Raw genomic sequence first — 16,686 nt, 5'->3', positions numbered from 1 at the left:
CCATGGACGGAGCCAAAGTGGGGTAGGATTGAGGGTGGGAGGTAAGGATGGGTGGGGTGGGGGAAAGTGGTGAAGGAAAAATGGAGACAATAGTACTTGAACAACGCTTTTTGAAAAAAGAAAAAATTAGATTGGCGAGTATTGGTAGCTATGCCATTTTGCAGATGAAGAAACTGAGGGGCAAAGAGTGAAATCCCCAGTTGGAAGGGAGAGAGTTAGGATGTGAAGCCAAGCTGGCCCGATTCCCAGGGGTGCATTCTTTGCACCACAATAACAGCTGCCTTGGTGTCCTGGTTGCTCTACGAGGGATAGTCAGAGAAGTGACTGGAAAATAATCTAAACAATGTCAGTAACCCCCATGCCATTTAGAAATTGAAGGTTTAAAAGGCAATGTCTGCTATCTCCTTGATTTCTACAGAAATAGAGATGATACCTCCCTGTGACAGTGCTAAGTGACAATTCTGAGTGTAAATGGGCTTTTTGGCACAAATTGTCCTGTCCTAATAGTCTTGATTATAATTATAAAATAATGGGTTCTGAAAGACTGCAAGCAGTTCTGGGAATGGCAATAAGGGTTTAGAAACGACATGTTGTTTATGCGAGAAGTGTTTTGTTGAACATTAAACCCACGTTTAGTAGAAGGGAATGTGTTGTATGCTCTTAAGAAACTATTGCACTATATAATTAAATCAAAACCAGTCAGCTGCCAATTTGAGCTCTTGTCTCTCACTAACAACACCCCATCTCCCCTGAGCCATGCAAGACAGAGCTGACCTAAAATAACCCAGCCTGTTTCTTACTCCCTGCTCCTGAGAACTTTCTCCCTCCACCTTTCCAAGGCCCTGCTTGGAGACACATGCACAGGGCCCAAGTTCTTCCTAAGACTCAGTCTAATCTTTCTCTATAACTCTTTCTTGGTGGTCTTCCCACCTTCACAAAAAGGAATGAACAGTCTTTCTATTTAAGGGATTTCCTGGGATGCACTTTATAGAAAAAAGGAGTTAAAAAAAGAATTCTGTGACACAGTTTGAGATGCTCTGAACTTCTCACAAAATCCCCAGAGAAACTGTCTTGAACTTCATTTCTTAGATGGGTAACAAGTCCCTCTCCAAAGGTTAGAGAGTCATCTCTGTTTCAAGATCCTGAAGTTACTGCCTAATTTCTCTCTCTCTCTCTCTCTGTCTCATATATTCTATCTTCTTCTAGCCTCTTTCCTCAGCCTTCATTTGTACTCAGTCTTTTTTACCGAGGACTTCAGGCAGCTTGCATTTGAGATGGTTTCCATAAAACCATTAAAAGTGGAAATAATATATCAAGATGATAAAGCTTACCAACTCTGATTTTTAAAAAAGTGCTGGGCTTAAGAATCACTTGAGGACTTCAATTATACTGTATATGTCTGTCTGTCTTTTAAGATCAGTTTATGATCCTTATTGTTGGAAAATCTGATTTGGAATCAAAGGTTGAGTTTGAGGAATTTGTATTTTAAAATATTCCCCAAGTCATTTCAATGTACGGACAGACCTGGGAATGACAATTATAATAGAAAATAGAGGATAATACCCCACATTTGTTATGGTTACTAGTTTTGTCCTTGAGATTTATTGCTAAGAATCATAACAGATAAGACAAGGTCAACAGAATGGAATAGATAATCCTTATTGTGAAAGGAATGAAGAGACCCCATTGGTCAGATAATTTCTCTTTCTTTCACACTGTAAATTGCTTCTCAATCCCACTAGCTCAGACTCATTGGGATATCAGAGCTGGCCTGTGTGATGCTGAGCTTACAATATCCATTTATATGTTGTGACCATGGCAATTGTTTAGTTCTCCTAGTTCCTCCTAGTATGTTGCCAATTTCCCTTCTTCATGCTCCAGGATAGCTGAGACCTAGCATCAGTTTGTACCAGAGAAATGTCCTGGTCTGCCCTGGACTCCCTGTGAGGCATCTGCTGCCAAGGTTATATTTCTGATTTTCCATTTCAAAATAAAACCCGGCTGCATCTCTTTTGCAAACTGATTATGCAGCTTGCCATTGGCTATCAAGATTCCAATAACGGTTTTCTCTGGGAAACACCAGCATCTCCTGTGCAAAGGCGTCCTCGTCAGTCTCATCCCAGGGAACTATTTTTCAACATTGCTGGGGGGAGTTTGGGCAGTGAGCATTCGAAGTTGATATTCCGTGGCTCTGACCTCTAAGTCTGATGGGTCTTCTGGGGGTGTCTACTGCTCCCCAGTGGGAAACCCTGCCGTAGGAACTTTCTGCCTGCAAAGAACACTCATGGTAGTGGATGGCAGGCTGGTGAATCTAGCTGTTCTGCTCTCTGCTGGGTCTTGCTCAGTCCTCTGCACACATCATCTTTGGCTAGATGGGCTGCAGGCTCAGTGTCTTACCAGGTAGGAGAATTGAGCGTCGTCACTGTTACTGGAATATTAGCTGCTGAGATCAGGTGAGTGAGCAGAGGTGGTGGCCCTGTGTTCAGATCTTCTCTCTGAACTTAAGTCTCTTACTAAAAAATGGGACACTTGGACTGGATTGGCATCTTCCAAAATGTGGTATGTTGGTAAATGAGATGATCTATGTGGCTAACAGGGGAGCACATTAACATTAATAATTATGTATATATTTTATGGTTAATTTCTATTTATAACAGGTTTTATGAATCACAAGGAATAGGATTCCTTAAAATATGTATTTAAGTTTAAAATGTGGGCCTTTAAAAAAGCAGAGAACAAAATAAATAATCTAGGAAGTATGCAGATGTAAGGGTTTCAAAATGCCATGGGAAAAGGTTGCCTATTGAAAAGCAGTGGATCAAACAGCCACTGAGAGCCAGGCAAGCTCTGACGGTCTAGCACATCTGCCTCTCCAGGGCTGTTTCCTTATCTATAAATGTCCTTCTTGGCAACTGTAGTCTGTGCCACCTCTATCATTCAGATATTCCACCATCCTTAACACCTGGTTCTATCATCTAAAAACTCCTGTTACTGTGTGAAAATACAAGACTCAATAATTTAGAAGTGGTTTATTCGTTTATTTATAATTGCCCCAGTTCTCCCTCATTTCTGGAAGAGATTCAGCCATCAACCAAACTGAGTGGTAGGTGAAAGACCATGGAAGTAGGGGGTTAAGATCATTGGGTGGTGACGTGGCCACACCACTCTCAGTTTAGCTCCCTGATCTCTTGTCCCTCGGCCTCTGTGTCTTTGTTCAGGGGTGAATGGTTTATGGAGTCACTTCAATGACAGCTAGGGAAAGCAAATGGAGCAGAGGATTCAGCACAATTCACAAAAGTGCTGCATAAATGGGAGAAATTAATATGTACTGGATTGAAAATTACTTGAAGGAAGGGCCCCTCTCCCATTTCGCTATATAATCCCAAGCATGCCTCCTATTTTGCCTCCACATTTAAAAAACGTTTTCATTAATCCACACGTCATCTCTGTATGACTCCCTATATTCCAGCAATGTGTTACTTGGCTAATTTGAATTATCTTAAGGAGAAAACTACAGTGTGTATACATTCAAACACTTTCTTACACTATGTAATGCTTGCCCTTCTTCCCTACACTTCACATTTAAAGTAGTATCTCACGGGCCCCTGAAGAGTTCACTGTGGAGGCACTGTCCAAGCCCAGTTGCCTCTTGCCATCTGCGAATTCTTGCCAGTTGAGAGTGAATACTCTGCATAAATTTCACAATTGGCGATTGGTAATAGCAGAGACCTCTGCTTCCTTCTTTCTTCCTGCTCTCTTTCTTAAAATGCCATCTGCAATGATCCCTTCCATCACTGTGGGGCTGCTATCATCCCTCATCCATATGCCACCGCAAACAGCTACCAAAGACATACTCAGTGGCCAGGCTGCCAGACCTCCAGGCACTTCCCTTCTCAAGTGGCAAGGTCAAGTGCTCCCTTCCTGAGCTGTGGCATCTGCCTCTCAATCATTCTTCCTCCTTTGCCTGCTGCAGGGCCCTGTCTTTGCCCTTCACCCTTTTCTGGCTCCTGACACACTTTTGAAGTATACTCATCCAATTATCTGGGGTTCCATTCTGGTGCCATTCTAACCTGTCCAAATGTTGCTGAAATCTTCCCTTCTTCTGCACTTTCCTATTGGCACTACACTGGTTCTTGCTTAGGATGTTGTGTCCTTGTTTCTGCCTTGAACTGTCAGTATTCCACCATCCTTAGTTTTTGATGTTCTTTCTCGCTTTGCTCCTTTCCTTCCCTTCTTATCTGTAAACTCCATTAACTGCTTCTTCTGCATGTGGCAATGCCTATTGCATTCCCCAAAGAATGTGCCTTTTCTTCCAATGTATTGGGAAGAACACAAGCTTGGGAATCAGTCAGATCTGTGTTTTGATGCTAAGTTTTATAGTACCTGTCTTGTTTGCCTTGGCTGTAAAATGAGGACACTAATTGTCTACTTCTCAGATTGTTGGCAGTTTAATTAGTTGAAGTAAAGCTCTGGCCTTACTTTTTCTCCTTGTAAGTTCTCATCATTTTAATCCTTCTTCCATCCCACATTTATGGAAAAGCCACCCTGTTTTTAGCACACTGCATGATACATGAGGTTGCAAACACAAATAACAAAGATACGCTCCTAGATTCAATTTGGTGAGGGATGTGTCAACAAATAATCGGCACGCACGCGCGCGCGCGCACACACACACACACACACACACACACACACACACACAGTTATGTCAACATGAGATAGGGTTTGTTCTGCCCAGAAGCAGTCAAGGAAGGCTTTACGGAGGAGGTGCTATTTGAGCCAGAAATTTAAAAGAATAGCTCTGCAGGTGGACTGTGGTGGAGTATGAGGAAGAGAAATTCTTAGAAAAGGGAGTGGCATGAATGTAAAGGATAAATCTGGGAAACCATGGGCAGAAGTGTGCGGCCACAGCACAAGGTGTAGAAAGAGACAATATAGGAGAAGTAGCTATATGCCAAGAGTTCATTGGCATCAGTTGACCCTGGCAAAGTCATTTATCAAAACTGTCTCAGTTGGCTCAACTTTCAGTTAAGAATCACATATTTAATGAATTAATACAAGCAAAGTGCAAGGCATTTAGCAATCACTCAATCATCTCTTTTGTTAAGAGATGGGGAGGATACAATCAAAATAAAAACCCAGGTAACTTTTTTTCAAAAGAAATTTTAAATTTACTTTATTATTATTTTCCATCATCATTTAGTCCCTTTTGACCCCCTCCCCCCAGTAATCTCCACACTGTTGTCCATGTCCACAAGTCCTTTTTCCTTTTTGCTCAATCCCTGTACCCGCTAACCTCCCCTCCCAATGTCTGTCATGTGCCCTCCATCTGTGAGTCTGTCCCCATTTTCCTTGTTAGTTCAGTTTGTTAATCAGATTCTACATATGAATGAAAACATATGGTATTTGTCTTTCTCTGACTGGTTTATTTCCTTAGCATAATGTTTTCCAGGTCCATCCATACTGTTGCAAAGTGCAAAATTTTTCTTCTTTTTTATAGTCAAGTAGTATTCCATTGTGTGAATGTCCCATAGCTGTCTCATCCATTCATCTATTGGTGAACACTTGGGCTGCTTCCATATCTTGGTGACTGTATACCACTGCAATGAACATAGGGGTGCTTATGTTCTTTCTAATTAGTGTTTGGGGTTCCTTTTGATATATTTCCAGAAATGGGATTCCTGGGTCAAAAGGCAGATCCATTTTTAATTTTTTGTATCTACATACTGCTTTCCACAGAGGCTGCACCATTCTGCATTTCCACTAACAGTGCAAAGGGGTTCCCCTTTCTCCACAACCGTGTCAGCACTTGTTGTTTGTTGATTTATTGATGATGGCCATTCTGACGGGTATGAGATGGTATCTCATTGTGGTTCTGATTTGCATTTCTCTGATGAATAGTGACATCAGCATCTTTTCATATGTCTACTGGCTGTAAGTCCTCTTTGGAGGAGTGTCTATTCTTAGCCCATTTTTTTATTGGTTTTTCTTTTTTTTTGGTGTTGAGTTTTGTAAGTGCTTTATAAATTTTGAATATTAACTCCTTATCAGATGTATTGGCAAATATGTTCTCCCATTCTGTGGGTTGTCTTTTTATTTTGTTGATGTTTTCCTTTGCTGTGCAAAAATTTTTAGTTTGACATAGTCCCACCTTTTTAATTTTTTCTTTTGTTTCCTTTGGCTTGGGAAATATATCTGATAAACAATTTCTATGAGCCATATCTAACATTTTGCTGCCTATGTTTTCTTCTAGGATTTTTATGGTTCCAGAATGAATTGGGCCTTTAAGTCTGATTCATTTTGAATTTATTCTTGTGTGTGGCATAAGAAGGTGGTCTAGTTTCATTTTTCTGCATGTATCTGTCCAATGTTCCCAACACCATTTATTGAATAAATTCTCTTTAGCCTTTTGAATGTGCTTCTTTCCTCCAGCTAATATTGACCGACTATAAAGGTGTGGGTTTATTTCTGGGCTCTCTACTCTGTTCCACTGATCTATGTGTCTGTTTTTATGCCAGTGCCAGGCCATTTTGATGACTATGGCCTTGTAGTATAGTTTGATATTAGATAACATGATTCCTCCAACTTTGCTCTTCTTTCTCAGGATCGCTGTTGCAATGCGGGGCCTTTCGTGGCTCCATATACATTTTTGAAACATTTGTTCTAGTTCTGTGAAATACATCATTGGTATCTTTATAGGAAATGTGTTGAATCTGTAGATTGCTTTGGGTAGCATGGACATTTTAATGATGTTAATTCTTTCTATCTATAAATACAGTCTGTACTCCATTTATTTGTATCTTCTTCAGTTTCTTTCTTCAGTGCCTTATAATTGTCTGAGTACAGGTCTTTTATATCCTTGGTTAGGTTTATTCCTAGGTATTTCATTCTTTTTGAAGCAATTGTGAATGGGATTGTTTTCTTAATTTCTCTTCCTCAAAATCTGTTATTGGTATATAAAGATCCAACAGATTTCTGGATATTAATTTTGTTTTCTGCTACTTTGCTGAATTCATTGATCAGTTCTAGTAGTTCCTTGGTAAGGTCTTTGGAGTTTTCTATTTATGGTATCATGTCGTCTGCAAATAAAGACACTTTTACTTCTTCATTTTCAATTTGAATACCTTTTATTTCTCCCTCTTGCCTGATTGCTGTGACTAGGTCTTCCAGCACTATGTTGAATAAGAAAGGTAAAAGCAGACATCTCTGTCTTGTGCCTGATTTTAAGGGGAACACTGGTAATTTTTGCCAGTTGAGAATAATGTTGGCAGTGGGTTTGTTATATATGGCCTTTATTACGCTGAGGTATGTTCCCTCTATTCCCACTTTGTTGAGATTTTTTTTTATCATAAATGGGTGCTGGATTTTATCAAAAGCTTTTTCTGAATTTATTGATATGATTGTGTGGTTTTTATCCTTTATTTTGTCTATGTGGTAAATTACATTTATTGATTTGTGAATATTATATCACCCTTGCATTCCCAGAATAAATCCCACTTGATCTTCATATATGATCTTTTTAATGCATTGCTATATTCGGTTTGCTAATATTTTGTTGAGGATTTTAGTGTGTATGTTCATCAGGGATACTGGCCTATAATTTTCTTTCTTTGTAGTGTCTTTATCTGGCTTTGGGATTAGGATAATGCTGGCTTCATATAATAAATTTAGGGGCCTTTCCTCTTTTTGAATTTTATGAAATAGTTTGAGAAGGAGAAGTGTTAGTTCTTTTTGGAATGTTTAGTAAAATACAACTGTGAAACCACCCAGTCCAGAGCATTTGTTTGCTGGGTGTTTTTGATGACCGACTGCTTCAATTTCATTAGGTATAATCTGTCTATTCAGATTCTCTGATTCTTCCTGATTTAGTTTTGGAAGATTGCATGGTCCTGGGAATTTATCCATTTTATCCAGTTTGATGGCATGTAATTGTTCATGATATTTATTCACAACCCTCTGCATTTCTTTGGTGTCAGTTATTTTTCCTCTTTCATTTCTGAATTTATTTATTTGGGTCCTTCTCTTTTTTTCTTGATGAGTCTGGTTAGAATTTTGTCAGTCTTGTTTATTTTTTCAAAGAATAAGCTCTTGGATTCACTGATATTTTGTATCTTTTTTAGACTTTATTTCAGTTATTCCTGCTCTGATCTTACTTATTTCCTTCCTTCTACTCACTTTGGGCTTTGTTTGTTGTCCCTTTTCAAGTTCCTTTACATGTGAAGTTAGATTGTTTATTTGAGCTTTCTATCTTTTTTTTTCCAGTAAACCTCTAATGCTATGAATTTCCCTCTTAGGATTGCTTTCCCAGTGTCCTCATTTTCATTTGTTTCAAGGTATCTTTTGACTTCTTAGCTCATTGTTGACCCATTCATTGTTTAATTAAACATTATGTAGCTTTTATGTCTGTGTGTTTTTCAGTGTTCTTGTGATTGATTTCTGGTTTCATAGCATTGTGGTCAGAGAAGATGCTTGATATAATTTTAATCTTCTTAAATTTATTGAGACTTATTTTGTGTCCCAACATATGGTCTGTTCTAGAAAATGTTCTATGTGCACTTGAAAAGTATGTATATTCTTCTGCTTTGGGGTGAAATACCCTGAAGATATCAATCAAAGCCATTTGATCCAGTGGGTCATTTAAGGCTGCTATCTTCTTGTTGATTTTCTGCCTGGAAGATTTATCTATTGAAGTCAATGGGGTGTTAAAATCCCCAACTATGGCTGTATTCCTGTCAGTGTCTCTTTTTATGCCCATCAAGATTTGCTTTACATATTAGGTGCTCCTATGTTTGAGTGTATAAATGTTTACTAAGGTTATACCTTCTTGTTGGATTGTTCCCTTTATCATTATATCATGTTCTTTTTTGTCTCTTACTATAGCTTTGGTTTTAAAGTCTATTTTGTTGGATTTAAGTACTGCTATCCCAGCTTTTTTATCTTTCCCATTTGTATGAAATATCTTTTCCATCTCTTTACTTTTAGTCTGTGTGTATCTTTTGGTCTGAGATAGGTCTCTTGGAGGCAGCATATGTACGGATCTTGTTCTCTTATCCAGTTGCTACCCTAGGTCTTTTGGTCGGAGCATTTATGCCATTTACTTTTATGGTGATCATTGATAGATATGTATGTAGTGACATTTCATTGTTGGACTGCATTACTCTTGTTTTTGTTATTGTTGTTCTTTCTCTTTTTCTTCTTCTTCTAAAAGCAAGTCCTTCAACATTTGTTGCAGTGCTGGTTTGGTGTTAACAGACTCCTTTAACATTTTCTTGTCTGGGAAGCTCCTTATTTTTCCTTCGATTTTAAATGATAACCTGTCTGGGTAAAGTAACCTTAGTTGTAGGTGCATGCTTTTCATTGCCTTGAATATTTTACTCCACTCCCTTTTGGCCTGAAATGTTCCTGCTGAGTCATCAGATGACAGTCTATTTGTCGCTCATTTGTAGGTAACTACCTGTTTTTTCTTGCAGCTTTTAGGATTCTCTCGTCTTTAAGCCTTGTCATTTTAATTATGATGTGTCTCAGTACAGGCCTCTTTGGGTCCAACTTGTTTGGACCTTCCTGGATTTGTGTGGCTTTTCTTTCACCAGATTAGGGAAGTTTTTCGTCATTTCTTCAAATATGTTCTTCAAATCCCTTGCTCATTCTCTTCTTTTTCTGGTATTCCCAGGATGCAGATGTTGTTACACTTCATGTTGTCCAAAATGTTTCTTAAGCTCTTCTCATTTTTTTAATTCTTTTTTTTCTACTCTTCTTGGGTGTTTTTATCTATCTTGTCTTCTAAAACACTGATTCTAACCTACTGTTTATTCCTTCCAGTGTATTATTTATCTCATATATTGCATTTTTATTTCTGAATGATCCTTTTTTATGGTTTATATGTATTTTTCATGCTGTTGAGTATCTTTTTTTTCATGCTGTTGAGTACTCTAAACTCTATTTGATAAATAGCTTGCCTCCATTTCATCTAGTTCTTCTGAAGAATTCCCTTGTTCTTTCTCTTGGGGTCTGTTTTTTTGTCTTCTCCTTTGGCTGCTTTGAATATTTTGCCTCAGATGTTAAACTAATCAGCTGCTAAAACGGGTCAGTTGCTAATATAATCAAGTTGTGACCAGCAGCGGGGCTTAAGCATCCCAGGGTGGGGCAGAGTAATTCCTGTGGGGGTTGGTGCTCTGGACTCCCCTCAGGCCGCTGCCACTTGGAGGGATTTGCTCTGCCTGAGAAAGATGGCCCCTGCAGTTTGGGGAGTGACTCAGCACAGGGATCCTGATAGCTGTTCCTTCAGTTCTCTCCCCAGAGCCACCAATCCCAGATTCTCCTCAAGCATCTCTAGTCCTCTCTGCTTTCCCTCTGCTGGTGCCCAGGGCTGGTATCTGCAAATGAAATTTTGTGCATTGGCCCTTTAAGAGGCTTCTGTATCTCTGGCTATCTCTCCCTGGCAGACAGAAACCTTGCTGCTTTTCATAGCTGGATGTTATCTGGGTTTCTTTCCACTTCTGGTGCTACAGGCTGGGGAGGCCAGCTTGAGGTTTAGACCCCACACTTCTCAGAGGAAACCCCTGGCCACTGAAATATCCCTCTGGATCTTCAGCTGCCACTGAAATATCCCTCTGGATCTTCAGCTGCCACTGATGGGAGTCCAGCCAGCACTCTAGCGCCTGTTCTGTACTTCCTACCAATCACCTTGTGGTAGAGTGATTTCTTCCATCTGTCTGTGGTTCAGATAGTGTTCAGTTGGATATTCTGGATGATTTCTCTACAATTTAGTGGTAATTCCAGGTTGGTCCTGGGAGAAGGTTAGTGTAGCTTCCATTTACTCCTTCACCACCTTGGATCGACCCCAGGTAATTTTGTTGCAAAGGTGTTATGCATGCAGCCCAGGATGGCTATGAATGTGGCCCAACACAAAAATCATAAATTTACTTAAAATAAGATTTTGTTTTATTACATGTCACAATGTATTTCATGTGTGGCCCAAGACAACTCTTCTTCTTCCAGTGTAGCCCAGAGGCACCAAAAGGTTGGACATCCTTGCTTAAGACCATGGGGTGGTGGTACCTTAGGGGGACTTAAGAGGCCCAAGTTCTCATCCTCATGTTGCTATGAACTTGCTGTTATGCTGGGGAAGTTATAACTCAGACTCGAAGTAATGTGATTTGTTATTTGTTTTGCTTTGAAAACTTTCCGGGAATTGAAGTGACCCCACCCTCCCTTTCAAGAAGTAGGGAGGCATTCTGGCATATTACGACATCAGGGATGGAAAGTCACCCTGGTGGAGGGAATGCATCACTGACTGTAGAATGGCCATCAGTTGCATAACAGAGTTATGTAATTTTTCCTTCCCCTATTATTATGCCAAAGTGTCAACAGTTCATGACAGGGCAGTTTTGCTTTCCTGGAGTAGACATTTCAGTTCAATGGAATCCATCACCTAGCAATTAGCAGCTACAGAGACAGCAGCCAGAGGGCATTTATAGAATGCAAAGTTTTGTAACAGATGATGAAAGGTACACAGAGAAGAGATGACTGCCTCCTGCCCTCAAGGGGATGCCAGTTAAGCAGTAGAGACAGAATGTGAAGCACCAGAAAAAACACATCTTCGGAAGAACTCTGTATGACAGGCACGTTGGTCTGGCAGACTCGGGCCTGGGCTCCCCTGTGTCCCTCGGCTAGCTTCCTGTGATGACCAAAGTCACAGCATCAGTGAGAGGCCTGACATGGGTTTGAGCCAGATCTGACTGTCCCCACTACACACGGCTGCTGTGTATAAACAAGACACCACTGGAGTAGTGGTGGTAGTAGCAGTAGTGAGGTGCTGTGAATACTTCTACTGTTAATAATAATAGGAAAGGGCAGAGATGGAGGAAAGAGGGTAGGGAAACAAGGGAAGGATTAACTGGAGCAGCTCCACTTGAATCTTTCTTATTTGGGGGGTTTCTTGTTAAGTATTTAGCACTTGTGGTCATTGTGTTTGTGGGTGGTAATTTTAGAGGCTTTTGATCAACATTCTGTATCCAATGTAGGACTTCCTTCTATTACAATAAGACAATAAGAATAAAACCTATACTAATGAAAAATATTAATTCCATTGATACTAAACAAAGAAGTCTTTGAGCAGTTACCAGGTGCACTATGCTGGGTGTTTTACATGCACCAGTCACCCCGTTTAATGCACCCCAAAACCGTGGGAGGTAGAGGTCATCATCATCACTGGCAGAGAAGGAAACTGATGCTGAGGGAGATTGAACTGATTCTTTCAAATTGCTTTGCTAGTAATTTTCAGTTAATGAGATAGATGCAAGGCTGGAACCCATGCGTGTTTGATCCCAAAGGCTGGGCTCCCACAGTTTGCCCTCAAATATCTTTTATACATGACTGTTCAGATTATGCTCAAGACTCCAACAATAGGACTCATTACTCCCCCAAGGGTTTCATTTTACTGTTTGACAGTTTGTCAGCTCTGTTGACAGACAGATAGAAATATTTAAATGTAGCCCAAATCAGCCAAGTATGCGTGAGAGTTGGTTCATCATTTTTATGTGTGATATGGAAGAAGCATTGAGAGTTGTTGCTTCATAGGTGTTTGGCTGGGAAATAAAGGCTTATCCAGGAGGGCAGTTAGAGCCAGATTCTGCCCTTGACTCATCAGGAGCTCCGGGTCAGGCTGCAGCAGAAAGCCTGTGTTCTGGGGAAGGGGCACCGTTCTGGGAGGAGCCCCCTGTAGAGGCTTTTTTTTCTTGGCTTGGCTATTTGACCCTCCACAGGCACTGACTGAGCTTCTGGGAGGTAGGAAATGCTTAATGAAAAGACATAGAATTCCTTCCTCTGTGTTCATCTGTGGGAATGCGGTTCCATGGGAGTGTAGTTCATCTGTGTTGTTCACCAGTTTCTCTCTAATGCCATGGATGTGATGGAATGTGTTTACACGAAATGGGGTGAGGCGTGTAACACACTCAGCATAATGCCTGGCACATGGTTTCTGCACGGTCAGCTTCAGTAACTAGCTGCTGAGCAAATGCCGAGTGGGGCACCAGGAAGAAGTAGAATGCTGTTCTGACAGGCCTGGAAAGCTGGAGGGGGTAACTGAGAATCCCCATCTGCTAGCCTTTTGTCTTGTACAGTCTAATTGGTAAAATAGACATAATTCCAGAATCCTGCGAGTACTCATCTAAAAACCTTGCCAGGCCCTGACGGGGGGAGTGATATAAAAACCTTAACAAAGCATGGCCTCCACACTCAGGAGTGTCAAGGTCTAGCAGCGTCAACAGAGGAGAGCAGTGTGATGGGTACATTCCTAAAGCGTATGCAAAGTGTTCTGGGTCATCAGGTAGCCAACTGATAGGGCTTTCAAACTAATAGATGTGATTAATACATTTACTTCTTACGCAAACCCCATTTTGTAGGTAGGAAAGGAAAGGACAGAGCAGCTGACAACTCAGCCCTAGTTCATTACAAACCTGGGCACAGAGCATGATTTGAACTGGTCTGGAGCTAGACCCTAGCTCTCATCATGTCTCTACCTACCACTAGGAGATAGACTATAATATAATACTACTTGGAAAACATTTCCTGAGTGCCTGCCATGTTTTTGTTCCTGCTAGGGTTGAAAACAATGTTGGGGGGGGGGCGGAGCACTGTTCTTTCTTTCTTAAAAAAAATCCTCAACTGACTATTTATTGATTTTTAGGGAGAGAGAAAGGGCTGGGGGAGAGATGTAACAGTGAAACAGCAATTGGTTGCCTCCCATAAGTGCCCTGACTGGGGATCAATCCCACAACCTAGGTATGAGGTATGTGCCCTGACCGGGGTCAGATTGCAACCTTTTACTGTATGGGATGACATTCCATACAACTGAGCCATCTGGCCAGGGGGGAGAAAATTCACCATTTTTAATCTGTCAGAGTTAATTATTTAGCTGAAAGAGAGACATGTGATCTTGTGGGTATGATACATAGGAGATAAAGATCTCTGACTAATTGCGTGGAGTTTGGTGACAGACCTAAATGCTACATCTACTACTCAGAAGCTGTGTGACCAGGCAAGTTGCTTAACTTCTCTATTCTTAACTTTTATCACTGTGCCTGGTTAAATGATCATTATGCAGATACTTGCCTAAGAGAATTACAATGGGATAAAATAAATGGAACAGGATGTAATAAGCACACTCTCACATAGTAAGCCCTCGGTAAGTGATACCTATTATTATAATTATTTTCAATGATAAAAATATAATGAGATAAAGCAGAGAAAATGGTGAAAGGCAACAGAGGACCAGATCCTGAAGGACTTTGAAATTTCTTAAGGTTTTGGGAAATGGTAAAGCTTTTTACTGATATGAGATCGGGGATGAGATCAGGGATGAGGTCAGATATGAGCTTTGGCTCTGTTACTCAGGGGACAGTGTGGTGGATGGACCAAAGAGAGAAATACTGGAGTCAAAGAACAGGAAGTAGAACACGGAGGCCATACTCTCAACTGCTTCGATGGCTGTCAAAGAGATTCCTGATCTTGTCTCAGAAGAACCTAAGAGATCAAGGAACCTTAGAAAACTTGGCTCATTATAGCTCCACCCCAAAAAGCATGGAGTAGGACCTTCAGGACCAAAAGATAATCTGTTCATCTAGAGAGGGTAGCAACTGCGATGTCTCTTGTGGACTGACCCAACCACGTGGGCTCCACTCATTCATCTTAACAGCTCAGGTACTACATACTTAGAGAACTGTGGCTGACAACAGGCAGATGGTAATTTAATCTGAGCAAAGGCCCCAAGTGGAAGAGACAGGAAACCCGTCCGAATGTAAATATGCATGGCTTTGTTTTTTATTATTTTTCATCCCCTAGCAAAGGTTCATGTTCATCATGTCTCCAGTTGTGTTTGGCCAAACAGAGAGGGAAAAGAGACAATCTAGGCCAGTGCTTATAAAAGGAAAAAAAAAACCCTTTTCTGAAAAAAAATAAAAACCTATATATATAGTAGTCGCTTGGAGGGTTTGAAGAGGAGAGTGGTATTATCTGTAATTCCCATGCTATTGTTCACTTCCCAAAAGGTGACGAGTCATTCTCTCTTAGATCCTCTAAGGCTACTCTAGGATATATTAGCCAGAGGACAGTGGAACAGGCCTGCTTAGATTGTAATAAGTACTGGTGGGCTCTCGTGTGTGTGTGTGTGAGTGTGTGGGTGTGTGCGTGCGTGTGTGTTTCTTTCTCTTTTTTCCAACCTCTTCCTCTTCTTTATCTACATATTCTCTTTGCGTGTGTGTATGTTTCTCTTTTTTCTAACCCCTTCCTCTTCTTTATCCAACCATTCTCTTCACTTCCTCTGCAAATGACTGCTTTGCCACATTTTGCTTTGTGTTTCTGGGGTTTAATCAGATGCTTCAAGACTCCGGAGATTTAAAGATAGGCCAACTTTGGTCCGAATCCTGATTTGTACTACTTCCTAAGTCCAAGGCATTGAAATAGTCATAGAATCTTTCTTATCTTCAATGTGTTCCCATGTAAAGTGAGGATAAGAATACTTACCTTTTCAGGTTGGGGTGGGGGTGGTTAGGTAATTGAGGTAAATGGGGCATATACTAGGGTCTCTAGAAATGCCCCCACGGCTCTCACGGCCTTCAAATTCTCCCACTTTCCCGTGCCATGGGTTTCTCCCTGCATGCAAAGCTCTTGCAGGAGAGATTTCTTGCCTCCATTATTCTCATCTGCAATCCACCCACCACCCCGTCCCATGAGTGACAAACGAAAACTCATTTCTGATCTTGTCCCTTCCTAGAATAAGGAGTTTTAGGGTTCCCTAATACCCAATTTCTAGCTCCTCAAAACCCTTCTTCTTTTCAAGAGCCAGCTGAAACTCCATTTCTTTTTTTTTTAAAATATTTTATTTATTTATTTTTCGAGAGAGGGAAGGGAAGGAGAAAGAGTGGGAGAGAAATATCAATGTATGGTTGCCTCTCATGCATCCCCTGTTGGGAACTGGCCTGCAACCCAGGCATGTGCCCTGACTGGGAATCGAACCTCGATACTCTGGTTCACAGGCCCGCGCTCAATCCACTGAGCTATGCCAGCCAGGCTGAAACTCCATTTCTTTTGGGAAGACTTCTCTGACCACAGCAGTTCTCACTGACTGTCAATATTGAACTCCAGTAAGATTCCTGGCTTATAAGGCTCCCCCAGATATTCCCAAGCACATCCAAGATGCAAGGCTATGTGCTTACTAACACTTTATGTAGACTCTGCCTGACTCTGAGAGATCAGATGAAGGTGACAGATGGATGCTATTGGTGGACATAGATTCAGTATGAGACAACATTCTTGTGGGAACCTGATCTGATCCATGCTGGAAGGAACTTCCCTGTGAGCAGTGTGCCCGAGACCATGCTCAGCCTTGATTGTCAGAGGCCCTAAGTGCCAGTGCTGGGGTTGGTACGAGACAAACTTCCAAAGGTGTGGCCAGGCCTGCAACTGGATACAAAATGAACTTAGCTTTGACTTATAGACACAGAGCTAAGACGTAGTTCAACAGTCACCAATCCTGGCTGGTTGCAAACATCCTGAGGAGAAGGTGCCTTGGAAAGAAGAGAGGTGTATGAACTCCAGTCTCTAAGGACTTAGTGACACTTTTCTGAGTTAGGGACAGGGAATATATATTTAAATCTCCCTGGGCAATTTTGATAATCAAGCAGATTT

The sequence above is a fragment of the Artibeus jamaicensis genome, unplaced genomic scaffold (genome assembly GCF_021234435.1).
Source record: "Artibeus jamaicensis isolate MK-2021 breed Jamaican fruit bat unplaced genomic scaffold, CSHL_Jam_final scaffold_1964, whole genome shotgun sequence".
Classification (NCBI taxonomy): domain Eukaryota; kingdom Metazoa; phylum Chordata; class Mammalia; order Chiroptera; family Phyllostomidae; genus Artibeus; species Artibeus jamaicensis.
Note: the sequence above shows the minus strand (reverse complement) of the source record.